The following is a 14,613-nucleotide window of genomic DNA, read 5'->3' as shown; positions in this document are numbered from 1 at the left end:
TACCCACTCTCGCTTTACTTACACGGTTGGAAATCTCGTTCGATTTCTCTCGCCGCCCCGTAATTTTTTTTCTATCGCTCGGTTAAATCGGTTAATACCTAATAACGGCCGATCCATCAAACGTTGAAACTTCCTGTGAAATGTCAAACCTTTTATTCCGCGTTATCCGTGCGTGCTTGTATTACGTGATTGCGATGATGGTTATCTCGAGGAGGATGAAAATCGATACACATATATACGTTTCTTAAAGAAAATATTCCACGAATAAAAAGAAAAATCGAAATTGAAAAAAAAAAGAAAAGAAAAAAGAAAAATGACACGAAGCTCTTTAACTCTTACGTATCCACTTTCTTGTTACGTACGAGGCAGAAGGATGATCGGGCCTGATGCCTACTCGGATAGGAAATAACTCTTTCCCCGGCTCGTTCGAGCGACAAAGAATTTATATACCGTGGGGGTTACTCGATACCTTGCCGTGGCATAATACGCGCACCACGCGTATATACGTGCGTGGAACGCGTTTGCGGCCAGGTATGTACGCGTTAAATGTACGCGTCCAGGACCGGCCGGAGATACCATCTCATAAGGATCAGGATCAGGAGTACAGTGTTGCGTTACATCACCCGGTCACGGTTATCCCTTAATATACCGGGTGTTCCCTTAACGAGCCCGAGTAAACGAGAGAGTCGTGTTACTCGGAAGAGGAACGGGCGGAAGGGATCGGTCGAAGAAAAGGAAAACAAAGAAGAAGAAGAGGAGGAGGAAGAAGAGAAACGAAAGATTCGAAAGGAAAAAAGGATGACGAGAATGAATCGATCGCGCTCGTTATTTCGATCTTCCAACGGAATTTCGCGACGTTTAACGTTTTACGTACAATTAAGCGATTGAAATATCACGGGGGAATGGAAGCCGCGATCGAAGCCCAAATTATAAACCGCGCCTTGTCATCGTTTCACATCTAATCGAGCGCGTTTACGGCCTGTTATTACCGATTATTTCTGTTAAATATCATCCCAGTTCCGAATACCCCGAAGTGAACAACTGACATTCGCGTGTCGCATTTTCCATGCTTTCTCGAACGCTTTATTCGAAAGGAATGGCATATCGTGTCTATCGAGATTTAGTATAATTAAAACGTATCGATTCTCTCCAAGTTACGAATTCTGTTCTCTGTGTGGAAGATTTCGAGGCTGTAATCCTACATTACATGCCAGCCAGCGTCGAGAGAAGAAGAGGAAGAATAAAAATTCGTAAGAAATACGATCGTCACGGTGTAGGTCGCTGCTAATTGTCGCTGTAATCTACGGGGCCGAAATTCCAAGTTGTTAGATGCTAACGATTGGTGGGACGTGGGGAGCGGGAGGGGGAGACGTTAATTATCCTGGGTAATAACGAAGGCTCGCGCGGGACCGCGAAAGAGGTTTTCCAAAGGTTTCTTATTCGGCCTGTGGGAAGTATTACGGGTTGTAGTATTAATGGAACGTCTCCAGAAAACGTCTCCCGCGTGAAAAACGGCGGACATATTAATTTTCTGTGTAATACGTACGACGTGCCGGTGTTAACTATCGATTTTGCGCAAACTCGGCCCGAGTTAATCAAGGATTGATTTATGCGCGTGTTATTACGAAAGGCGGGAAAAGGGAGAGTAGGCGAGAGGATTCGCCGGCCAATTATTTAACGGTGATTAGAAGCGATTTCGAATTAACGAACGAGCCAACGAACGTGGAGAGTGTCGAGAGAGCGGAGTTCGCGTCTGAGAAAGAAGAATCCGTTTAGCTAATTTCTTCCCCGGCAGACATCGGGGCGAGGGGGCGCGGGAGGAGGCCCCCCACGACGTTCCCTCTCTCTCTCTCTCTCTGTTGATTCATTTTATTAATTTTTCTCATTCCCCACGATAACTCGATCCGGAGACGAAAGCAGAGGCGTCTTCGACGACTGGTGAATTAAAGACATTACGACGAGTCACCCCCGAAATCGGTCCGTTCGAGCGAGATCTTCTTCTGTTCTTTCTCGGTTCTCTTGCTCGAGGGGAGGAGAGAGAAAGAGAGAGAAAATATAAGGGGAATTGGAAGCTTCGTGGAAAAGATTCGACGACACGGTTAGCTCGTCGGATTTATTATTATTACCACCTTTTCTCATTATCATTTCTAAATTGTTCGTCGTGATTCGTAATTCGTAGAACGTACTCTCGATGATCAATTTTTTCCTTTTAAGTCGAGCGTGTTTCTTGCACGCTTTTTCTTTTTCTCTTTTTTTCTTTTATATATATTCTCTCCTCACTGTCATCGACGCGGAGAATAGAAAGGACGGTCTACGGGGAATAAACGTAGCCGAGCAGAAAAATTAAACGCATTCAGTATCTCGTAGGGTGGGCCCAGCCGGGAGGAGAGAGTGCGAATCAATTTCTGACGTGCCGTGGCCGTGCCCGTGTAAACCAATTTCAGGCAATTTCGCGTCAAGAATAGCCTCTTCAACAATGAATTGACCCCACGCGAGGACCTTTCCAATTTTAACCGATCTCGAGGATACTTCTTCGGGAACGGGCCGGCCTCCACCGTTACTCCCCTTCGACGTCAACGAGATCATCCGATGTCTCCGAGAAGGAGACCTCTCTCCTTCTCCCTCCGTCCGAAAAATCTTAACTCTCCATTTCGAGACGAAAAGTATATAATTCCGGTGAAAAATCTTATTTTTTTCTTTCTTTATTCTCCCTCTCTCCTTCTCTTATTTTTGCAAAAGTACCTTCGACAAAGAAGCCGGGTTTTATATTATCAAAGAAAATTGGAAGAAAGGAGGAGACGTTACGATAATTCAATAATAATAATAATAATAATTTTGATCGATCAAATCGAGACGCGTTTCTTCGCACGCATCAACACCGATAAAATATCTCGATATCGCCTTCGATTCGAAAGGAGCAACGGATTCGAGAGAGAGAGAGCTTCTCTGGAATCTCTTCTCCCAAGGGAATTGAATCTCCCGCGTTTTATCGCCAGTATTTTCACGCAACCCCGTGACGTCCTGAGCGAAATTAACGAATCCCTGCTCCCCCGAGGACACGTCCACGTTGGTTTGGTCGTTGCGTTAGACGCGGCCAACAACGCACGCGTCGCTTCGTATTCCTCTCCTGCTCCTCCCTTTTCAATGTTCCGGCCTCCTCGAGTGTCAAATTTAATAAGCCCGCTATCTCGATTTTCCTCCGCCCGGAATACGCAGAAGCGCCACTCCTTTCGTGTCAAGAAACCTGCGGAGCTACGAAAATTCGTTCGATAACGTTTCGAATATTCCTCGGCGAGAGGACACGACAACTTTTTCCATTTCGGTCAGATGCGTTATTATCCCCTCCTCGTACGACGCGTTAAATAGTAATACATCCAAGCCGCGTAATTTGCCTAGACGTCGTCGAGGAATTTATTACGCACCCCACAAAGGAGTCAACCCTGCGTTTCAGGGAAACTCGATTACCGAGGGGGAGGTGGGGGCGCATAAATTGCCGATAGCTCTCTCTCTCTCTCTCTCTTCCTCGTCCTTTCGCTTTCCCTTCTCCTCCGTGATTCCATTTTGTTTCTCTCCCTTCCCTTGCTTCCTCGACTTCAGCTTCCTCATAATCGAGGACAATATTTCGTTCAAATTTTGTTATTATACATCTCGATATCGATGTAATTGAAGACTGATACGGGATATATATCGTCATCAGAGGGACGATTCTTTCCTCTTCCTAGAAATATAGATGCAAATCGAGGCAATATCTAAGAAAAATCATCGATGCTTTTAAAAATATATGTAAAACTGGATTAAGAGTCATGCAAATTTTGTTAATGTTCCGAGATGTTACAAAAAAAGAAGTGGAAAAGAGAAAAGAAAAAGGTGGTAGCGAAGTCACGAATGTCGTGAATTATTAAGTTGAAAAGAGAGAAATTCGAAGGAATTTTTTTCGCGCGGAAAAATACATGGCATAAGGGACGGAGAGCAAGTGGTGTGTATCGTGGGAATGTAATAAACGTATCGGACGGAAAGATCGGAACGTTTGCCGTTTAACGTGTTACTACTGCACACTTCGGCCGGATAATTACGACTACGCGCCCATAAAGGCCCACCCCTTGTTAAGACGTTTGAGATCGACGTTGACAACGTTGCATGCGGATACAGTGTCATTAACACCACCGTTGTTTCATACCACCTTGCACCTTGACAAAACATTAAGGTCGCGCATTTGCATCGAAAGAAAGACAGAGAGAGAGAGAGACTTTATTTTTATCGTTCGAGTACATTCGTAAAAACTTTTCACTCCACAGTTTTAAACTCGTGGAAACGACATTACGCTCCACAGAAGCGCAAAGAAGCTTGATGGAAGAGAAGAGTGTTGCTTCGATTCGACGATAACAGGCTACCTGAAGAGAGAATTTCGCGAAATTATCTGCATTCCCCGAAATACGCTCGCAGATTGCTGATTTTGCAGCAGTTTTTTGGGTTTCACACTTTCTTTCGTCGATAATTTTTAGATCAAACCGTGGTTTTTCTAGACCTGAGTCGTACACATAGGAAACAGTGTTGCACGAATCATATTCGAAACAAAAGATCGAAGGGAGTAGTACGATCGCGAGCCAAGAATCATTTGTTGGAAGCATTCAACGAAGTTTCCGAGATAAAAAATCAGAGATCTTCTTTTTTTTAATTCATGATCACATCATTGGCTATGTCATCGATCCTTTCCGCGCTTGGAAACTCGTAATTATTCTGGCGAATATAAGCGCACGATATCAATCCTCGAGTTCGCAATACGCGCGAATTCTTCGGGAACGCGTTTTACCGCGCTACCAGCCAGATTGATTTTTAGATACTTTGCAATATAACCGGTTTCTCGATTACCTAGAAAGTGACCCGTTTTTTTTCCCCCCATTGTATCGATCGCGCTGGCCATCGCCAACCAACCAACGAAATAATAATAATAATAATAATACGATCACTAGATGCTATTTCCACAGATTTTTCCAACGAAAATTCTCCACAAATTTCCAAATTCCCAATTTTTATCTTCCTTGCAAGATATTCTTTATCCTCTCCGATTAAATTTCTCTCTCTTCCTCTTTGTTCTATACACAATATCGACTTCTCTTTTTCTCTCTCTTCCAAAAATATTTTCCAAATCACGTGTCGTAATACGTATCGACTCTTCCCTTTCGGGTTAATTCACAGCCGCGCCATAAATCCATCTGGTAACGCGGATCGCATACACGGCTACCGTATCTAAAAACACGGGTGTAATTATCGCTACTTTGTCCGCCGGTAATTACACCGTGCTATTACACGAAAAATGCCCTACCCCCTCCACTGCGCTGCAGGAAGTAGAGAGAGAGAGAGAGGCGAGCGGAGAGGAAATCGCGCTTTAAACGATACCCACGCGTTCGAGCGACCTGTTCGCTCGCTGTCGTTCGTACGTCATGGCCCGCCCGTTTGATCGTTGCAATTATTACGCAACCAACATTTCGCGAAACTATTTTTTCCACCCGAGAACATATATATATATATATATATATATATATATATATATATCGATGGTGAACGGTGGGAGCACACACGTTGGTCGCTTTTCCATTTCCGGTGTAATTAGAACAGTCAGAGGTGAGCCACGAGCTCTCGTATCTTGGCAGTCTGGTGGCGGAATTAGCGGTAGGCTTTTGCGTAACGCGAGAACGAAATTACTCCTCGGCTACTTCCCCTATTGTTCGCCTTGTGCGCTTGTTTTTCTTCCTCGTTTTTTTGTTTCCTCCGCGTTGATGATTTTCCATGTTGGAACTGTACTTTATCGCGATTTAAATGGTGCTGCTGATGCCTTGGTGGTTAAGTTTTCGAGGCGAACTGTGTGTCGCATTTGACACACGCTCGTTACAGTTCTTCCAATGTGCAATAGCGAAGAGGGAGGTTTGAGTTGATTGGAGAATCGAAATTAGCATTAGATCTAGTTTTCTTGAAGAGATATTCCGGTACGGCACGGATTTTCCTTCCTGATGTTTCATCAACGAGAGTCTAATCGTGTTGTCAATTAATAAATGCGATCGATCGATCGTAAAAATGAACTCGCACGTTCGTGGTGTCGAACAGGTTGGCGTGTATCTTGCACGGGAGATCGAGTAAGATCGAATTTCTTCCATGTGCACACGTCTCTCGAGAAGTTATTAATGAGATATAATTTAATACGTCATATTGGTGGAAGATCTTTTGAAGGGTCAAAAAAAAAGAGAAAAGAAAAGAAATAGAAAGAAAAAAGAAAAAATCGGTTGAGCAAATGTTTGTCAAGTTATAGGTTTATTTAAGTTTACGTTAAATGAAGCGAGACGAGAACGCTTGAATATATTATACGCTTAATTCTTCGAGTCTCGTATCATTCTCGAATCATCAAAACACGAACAAATCTCGAGAACAAAAACTGCAAGGCTATTACCGGTTTATTCTCAAGAAAGTCATTCGCAAGAACCAAACAATTTTCCAAAATTGTTCGATTAAAGGATGATCGAGACTCACACTCCTGCGTGATGATCCTCGATACAACTTCATCGATATTCAACAAAAAAAAATAAAAAAAAACTCGATAAAAATACGTAATAACTTTCATGCTTGTTCCACATTCTTATAGAACAATCTCTCTCTCTCTCTCTCTCTCTCTCCTCCGTGCGAGGATACGTGTATATCCACAGAAATTTCGATTGGACAAAACGATAAAACCGGTTTTGAACGATCCCGATGGATTAATAACGCTTTTTAGTCGACTTTGAACGCGAGCGTGGGGATTTACATCGCCTCTCTCTCTCTCTCTCTCTCTCTCTCTCTCTCTCTCTCTCTCTCTCCCCCCACCTTCCTCCCTTCGATCTCTACCTACTCGTATTACCGATCTCTAACCGATGGAAGAAACAAACCGTTCCCCTCCCCACGATTAAAACTGCTCGATTAAAAATACTTGCCTACTATTATTACAAAAGAGCTAGAAACAGAGAAGAGATATCGTAGAAATGTATAACGCGGTTATATAAAGCGAGCCACGAAGCGTTCACGCATTCGTCGTATTCGGTGCAACAGGAGTTTATCGCTGCGTGGAATCTTTTCCTCGGTCGAAAACCTCGCTTTTCTCCGTAAATTAGGGGCCCGTGGCTATTTTCGATGGCGGATGTGACGTTGCAGCCTTCGGAAGTGGCCCTTTTTGTTAAGAGCCGCGGACCATCCGCTCGCCTGGCCGCCGTTAATAGCGGTTTGCTGCCCTTTCTCCTCGTTTGCTGTTAACCATCGCGCTTTTTAGCGCTCTCTCTCTCTTTTTCTTCCTCCCCCCTCTCTCTTTATCTCCGTCTTTTCGGACCTCGTTCCCTCGATAAAAAATATTCACTTTGCCCCGTCGAGAGAGAGAGAGAGAGAGGCTTGTCCCAGATAAAGAACTACACCGGTTACTTCGTTACACGTTGCCCCTCCGATAATCTATCTTCCATCTAAATGCGAATCTTTGGACACGAGTAGTAACACGTGTAAGCCCGAGATACGAGTATCGGGCCACGTTAAATTAATTACACGAAGTTGCAAGTAAGAGTTGTTGGAGTTGGAGAGTGTTAGCTAGCTGGGCTTGATCGATAGATAACCAACTAGGGATAAGATTCGGATTCGAGTCGAATGGAATGAAAGTATCCGCCCTTGTCGCGCTACTAGCAAGAGGGAAAAACTCTGTCGAAACGATCCTCGGATAATTCTGTGCAAGAAACGTCAGGAAGGTTCTCTGTAACGAAACGCGAAGGGTCTTCTCCTTTATCCTCTTCGACTTCTTTCTTTTTTTTTTTCTTTTCACGTCCCCTTTTTCATACGAACGAACGGGTCGCGATTTTCTTCCTGCGCGTCTTAACAGGCGTGCAGTCATTCGCGTAAACGACGATGTTAGTAACGGGGGATTATCGAGGCCTCGTTAAACGTTTCAAGTCTCCAGATCGAAAGTATCCAACGAACGACACCTGTCCTCTTCTTTGTCTTTTTTAAAACTATTAAGCGTATTATACTGGATGATTAGAACAGGGAGGAGTGTCTCTGTTTCGCGATTTATATCAAAATCCCAACTACGATTAATCTTATGATGATCGACAATCAATTTGTTAAATCGAAATCTGAACTTTCTCTCCTTCTTTTTTCTCTTTACTTATTATTATTATTATCGAGAATGCAGAGACGATATCCGCGTTCGTCCAAGTCCAATCGACGAAGGAGGAAAAACAGTTGGAATCTCGATGATTTGGTTCTCGCCATTTCTTCCTTCCTCGATCGGTCTATCGTTTGATCGGCCAACGGATTTCACCGTGGTTGAAACGCGTGTTCGCAATTTCGCGGGATGAGAAGCAGGAAATTCAGCGCGCGGAGTCGCACCACCTGTCGTTCCTGCCTAGTTACGCGGCTTTCCGCTTTGACGCCGCGTGTCATCCGCGATTTCGTGCGGACGCGCCGCGGCAACGACCGGCCACCGCCACTCGCCCCCTCCGTTTGACAGATGGATCGCCAAGTATGCGAGGGAATCCATCCTCGAGTGTGACTGCGAGCTTAATCATCCAACGATGCAAGGTATTGAAGGAAAAAAGAGGAAAGGAATAATATAACGCTTCTCTGGTTACGCTCCATCTGTACAGCTTCTGTTGCCACGATGATGAAGCTAAGACGATATTTAAACGTGTTAAACGAACGGTTCAATTTTCTCCGTCAAACTTTTCTAATCTAATCAAGGCTCATAACTCCTTTTGTCGTATCACAAACATTCAGTCACTTATTTCGAATATTTCTTTTATTTTACTTCTTCCTTTTCTCCTTCTTCGAATGAAACAATTTTCGAACGGAGTGACAAGCGTCTATAATCGGTCAGGGATCGCGAGACGTCCGGAAAAGTTGGAAGATTTGCTAGGCCGGGGAGGATGTAGAGCACGCGAGTGCTATAATATCGCATGCCGGTGTCTTCGTCACGAAACGAAAGGTGGATCGAGTCGTGTCAGCTACGCGGTTAATTATCCCTTACTAATCAGCCAGAGGTGACTCGTCCATCTGGTCCTTCGGGGAAGGCCCGGGGGCAAGCGAGGCCGCGATGGCCACGACGATAATCGCAAATTGGATTATAATTTGCGAGAGATAAGTCACGCTCGTCACCTCGACTGCGAAATGGCCGAGGATCGGGAACGGGAGAGGGAATCAGGACGGAAGGAGAGGAGGATAGAAGCGAGGATGGAACGCGCACCGCGTTCCTCGAGAGCCCTTTCGAACATCCCTTCCCCCCCCACTCCTCCCCGCCAATTATTCAGTAATTGAATGCGAGGAAGCCGGGAGTCATTATTCAAATTATCGTTTCTGGTAAGCCACCACGACTTATTCGCGACTGGATACCGAAAAAAAAAGAAGAAAACGACGCGTCCAACAATGGCACCCTTCCCTTCTACTATTGCAAATTTCGCCTCTTCCAATTTCGCGTAACGATAACTCGTTCGTGGTATATTATAAAAAATTATATGTCTCTTGTTCGGCTGAGAAATTCCCTGAGAAATTTTTCCAACACTTTTAACCTGCATCCCTGCATCCAGAGGATGGATAGGTTAAAAGGCTTCGTTTCCTGGACAGGATGTGGAACGTTTAATCGCAGAAAGACGCGATGACCGAGGAGAGAGGCGGTGGAGGGGAGGAATATGATCGCGAAACAATGATTATCCGCTCAACCGGGCGAGCTGAATCCTCGACAGATAACGAATCATCGACTTTCTATCCGCTTCCGTTTAGGATATCGAATAGGGCGGGACGAGGGGAGGGTTGGCGTGATCGTCGCCAAGTCGAAAAGGCTTTTCTTTCTCTCGAGGCGGAATGGAGCGAGCAGGAGTTGGACTGGCGCGAACAACCTCGCCGGCCGATCCTTATCCGTCTAATAAATAGCCCGAGACGTGACTACAGCGTTTCGTGACAAGTTAATCACGCGGAGAGAAGGAGCGATCCCCGAAGGAGGAATCGGGGGATCGCGCGCCGACGTGGTAGATGAATCCACAGAAACTGCACATATTTATGTAAATGGCCGACCCCGCTACAGCCCCTCTTTGTTTTACAAATATGGCACTCGACGCCGCAGGAACCGGGCGGCCATCTTTGTTTCATGACTCGACAAAGTAACGCGCGCCTGTGCGCGCTCCCAACTTGACCGATCATCGCCGACCGATTAATACGAATTCTTCGAGTCGGCTTTCCGTCCGTTTAATTAAATAAACAGTTTTCTTTGATCGTAACAGAGAGAGAGAGACAGAGAAAATGGCAGATTGCAGATTTTCCAGATTGAGCGCGTGGACAGGACGATTAACGTGGCGACGTTGTGAGAGGAGATAGAGAATGATCAACGTTTAGGTAGGCAGGCGTAGGCAGTAGTCGCTTCGATTGTTGAAGAGGGTTGAGGTGAAAGAATGTGCTGATCCGTTGTATCCTTTCAAAAGTCGCGTTTGTCTTGGAAATCTTTTATTAAGTAAATAGAAATCCGAATCGATTGGATCGTTCCAATGTGTATTGGTTGTTAATTTTGATACGCGTATGTATATATATGTATATATGTATTATCGACGAGCAGATGACGATTTCTCTTGGCCGAGGATTAAACCTATCCTCTTACTTCACCCTCCAACTTGGTTGTTTTCCATTTTACACGGTGTATGTTTGCGTTTCTTGACGGTGTGGAGTCGCGACGTGGAGGCGGGATTAGTCGAAATGGTAATCCCATAGGCAAAGCGTGGCATTACACACAGGCCGGTAGCGGCGATGTTTTTCCAACGGGGACACACGTTAACGCCCCGTCACTTGTTTCGTGTTTGCCCGCTCGTTTGATCTTCGAGCACGCTTCATTTGACGCCTATTTGCCCTCCCCGTGTGCGCTTCGTTCCTCCGCGTCCGCTCGCGAGCCTCGCAACATAAGGCTGAGATTTCACAGGCCCCAGCCTCGCACTTTTTCCAATGGAAAAAGCAAATATCCTTACTTACTTACGCTTCACTCGACTTCCTTGCTCTTCTCGGTGGGGAAAAAAAAAAAGAAAAAAAAGAAAAGGAACGTCTTCCAAGACGCCTTTGCACCTTAGTTCTACCGCACTCGTCGGTTGTTTCATCCCTGTACGTATCGTGGCCACGAATAAATTCCTCGACGCGATCGACAAATACCTCGATTGCAATGTAAACTGCGGCCGATTCACGTTTTGACGAGAGGCCGCCGCCTCGTTTCACGGAGTGGATGATTATAATTCACGGATGGACGCGGTGAATTATCGGCGGGGTGGGATCGGTTTTGGGTATCGGGCACGAGCGAGCACGACGATCAATTTTTCTTGAACGCGAGAGGGGGGCGGGCGTGGAGGAGCGCGGATATGAAAAATTTCGAGCAGCCGGTAATGAGGTGCGTTCACAAAAGGGCCGCGTTCACGTTTGGACAGCCACTGTCATTTGTTCTCGGATCCACGGTCATTTGTCTGCTCACGGGCCGGCCTGTCTTTTGTTACACCGTCAAAACAGCATTGTGCCGCTCGTCCTAACGACGTCCATCTCGCGCCACCCTCTTCCCAACCGATACACAACACAACCGGTCCATCGTCGTTTCATTCACGCGCCCCCCTCCCCCGTCTAATCGCGCGTTTATCAAACTCGCCACCATTCGCACCGATTCTTGAAAATCATCGCAACGAATTTCCAAACTTATCCAACCAATTATCCAAAAGGTGCTTTCAAAACAAATAATCGATGGAAAAAAATGTGTTATTAGGAAAGAAAATTCATTGCGTGAGCAACGACGATACTTGTATAGAAATAACTGAAACGCATAATAGGTATAATTGGATCAGAAAAAAAACAATTGAAAGAAACAAAATTTTGATATTAATTGAAAAGAGATGTCAAAGTTCGAGTAAATAGCAAGGAAGCGCAACAATTTCCATAGTAATTATTATTTCAAGCGTTACGTAATCGAGTTAATAATTTCAAAAAATAAAAAAGAAGAAAGAAATACGAATGTAGAAAATTTTGATACGTGTTGGAAGAGAGAGAAACAATTTTAAACAGGGTAACGAGATATAATAATTTCCAATAATTATTTTTTTAAAAAATGCTATAATTGGGCTAGATTAGATCCACTCCGGTTGAAACTTGGATAAATTTATCCCGGCCGAAATCTCGTTCGATCCTAGGATTTCGCAATGTATGTTACGACAACTCGCTTTAACCGCGAAATTAAAAATGATTGGAAATCGCGCTGGTCGGAAAGGTTCGGCGAGTCGGTTAATTAATGGCGCGTAATTCCTATCGGGTTTTAATAGATATCGCACAACGGTCGGGCACAACGTTTTAGACCTGTCGGCGATCGGCGAGACATTAATCAAACTAGTTCCACAGCGAAATTATAAACCGCTCGTTTCTCAAGCGTCCCTTCCTCTTGCGGAATAGAAATTGCAGATATCATCTTGTGCGTAATTAGAGAAGCTCGACGATTTCCAGGTTCGCGATATTCTCCTTCTCGCCTCTCGCGTTCCCCTTCTTCCTTTTTTTTATTATTATTCTTTTTTTTTCTTCGAGGAAACTGGTTCATTGATCGGGTTATTTTTCCACGTACGAAATTACTCGTTCATTTCGATCGGCACGGTTGAAAAATTTTTCACGATAATTACACGTTATCTATGATACTCGAATATCCAACTATCGATTTTTTTTTCTTTTCTCTTTTTTTGAACATCTCTTTATAGAATTATTTATGGGGTACGTGTTAACACCTGGATAACGATATTAATTGTCTACGAGAGATAATATTATAGTTTCCAATCAGATAATTCTTTTTAATTCTTTTTATATTATATTTTTTTTATTTTTTCTATCTCCTCGCAAACATTTATGGAATTAACTTATCCTGTAAAAAAGTTATTATTAAAAAATAATAATAACCTTGTTGAAAATAGAAATATGTGCAACCTAATTACGCAAGGTTAAATGATTAGAGTGATAATCGAGAAGAAATACATTCTCTTAATATTAATAAAAATCTCTTCCGAAATACAATACAAAACGATGAAAAAACCGGGAAAAATGATCGTTTCTCGGTATTTAATTCGAATATTCCACTCGTTATTCTTGTATTACTCGGTCGGGCACAATAAACGGGATCCATTTCGTTGACAATCGGTGGCACCACCCACCGAGATGCTGGGCTATTAGCATCCGGGAACAATCGAGCGCCGCGGGTCACGACAGCACGAGAAACCCTGTGAATTTATCGTAATTTTATGTATGGCACAATCAGCGGCCTCGGTGGCCGGTAAAAAGGAAGGCGAAACGCGTGATTTACCGCCTTTTAAGGAACGTGGCCGCGAGACAGTCAACGTGTGGACCACAGTAGTAATAGTAATAGTAGTAGTAGATGGTAGCGCAAGAGGATCGAGCAACGTTGAAAGTGATACTTTCCAAGTCTCTCTTTTTAACAACGAGTCGTCATTCGTAATTTCCATGTAAAAAAAGAAAAAAGAAAAATTACGAGTTGGACGAGTATTTCTCTTTGTATATTATGTCTCAAACGAGACGTTAATTTGATTTCTATGCAAAATATTTAAGACGGTTTTTAATCTTATTCAAACAATCCTTTTCCTTTCTTTTTCTTTTCACCTTCCTTTCGTGACGCCTTCCAGGGAATAGCGAGCACCGCGCTTGAAATCACTAGTCTGGCTCCCTCGAGTCATTAGTGTGCCACGGCATAATTATACAGCTAATGATATCCTGAGAATATGTTTCGAGACACTATATTCTCTATGTTAAAACCATCGAGCACACGAAAAGATACTATTCCTCCCCTCCACGTTAATCGCACCACGCGCGAGTAAACTCGCGATGATATCGTAAATTTTCATTGTGCAACTGGAAAGGGAATAAAGTTACAAAAGTCCACGATCCGTGGCTATCTTTCAGTATCATTTATCCCAACCAAACATTCCATATTCATTAATGTGTAATGCACTAATGCATTAATATGTATTAATATTCATTCTTTTCAAACAATTTCTTTTCTCCATCGTCCTTTCTCCGCCGAAATAAATCGAAACGCATCACAGTTCAATACATCTTCCCTCGCCTTCACGATCATCGATCTTTTCGATACAATTCTCGAAATTCTTGAAGTCCTCTTTCTAGATCCGACGAAATCGTGGCGCCTGGCCAACAATTCGGTTAATCGGTTGTTGCGCACGGGTAATTTATTCAGCTGCGGCGACGAATCGAAACTCCACTGCTCCAAAAAAGGGCAACTCGACCGAGATTTACCGCTCGAAACTCCTCGCGCGGAGCCGAGGAGGAGGCCGAGTCGAAAATAAAGATGGAACCGGCTGAATTCGTCATTTGCATACCTCGATCCTTAACAAACAATGGCTCCCGGGCATCCCGTCCCCGAGGCGGACGACTCAATCTCGAGTGCGGGCCCATTGGAAACGCGCAATAAACGCAACGGTACCATCGCGTTACCGTAACGATTCCATCAGTTATAATCGATGAGAGAGAGAGAGAGAGGGAAAATTGATGCGAATTTTCGTCTCGTCCCGATTTTTATCATGGAAATTCGAAGCT

General features: G+C 44.1%; 1 protein-coding gene and 1 non-coding gene across 2 annotated transcripts in view; both read right to left on the bottom strand.

Annotated features, from left to right (window-relative positions):
* LOC551364 (homeobox protein SIX3) overlaps positions 1–14,613 on the bottom strand; it is a 48,447-nt gene that overhangs the window by 13,768 nt on the left and 20,066 nt on the right. The window lies entirely within an intron of this gene.
* Mir3800 (microRNA 3800) lies at positions 13,285–13,398 on the bottom strand. Its single transcript, NR_039507.1, has one exon. It is a non-coding gene; the product is annotated as a microRNA 3800 (primary transcript).

Source organism: Apis mellifera, linkage group LG2 (assembly GCF_003254395.2).
Source record: "Apis mellifera strain DH4 linkage group LG2, Amel_HAv3.1, whole genome shotgun sequence".
Taxonomy (NCBI): Eukaryota; Metazoa; Arthropoda; class Insecta; order Hymenoptera; family Apidae; genus Apis; species Apis mellifera.
This window is presented reverse-complemented; position numbering and strand designations above follow the sequence as displayed.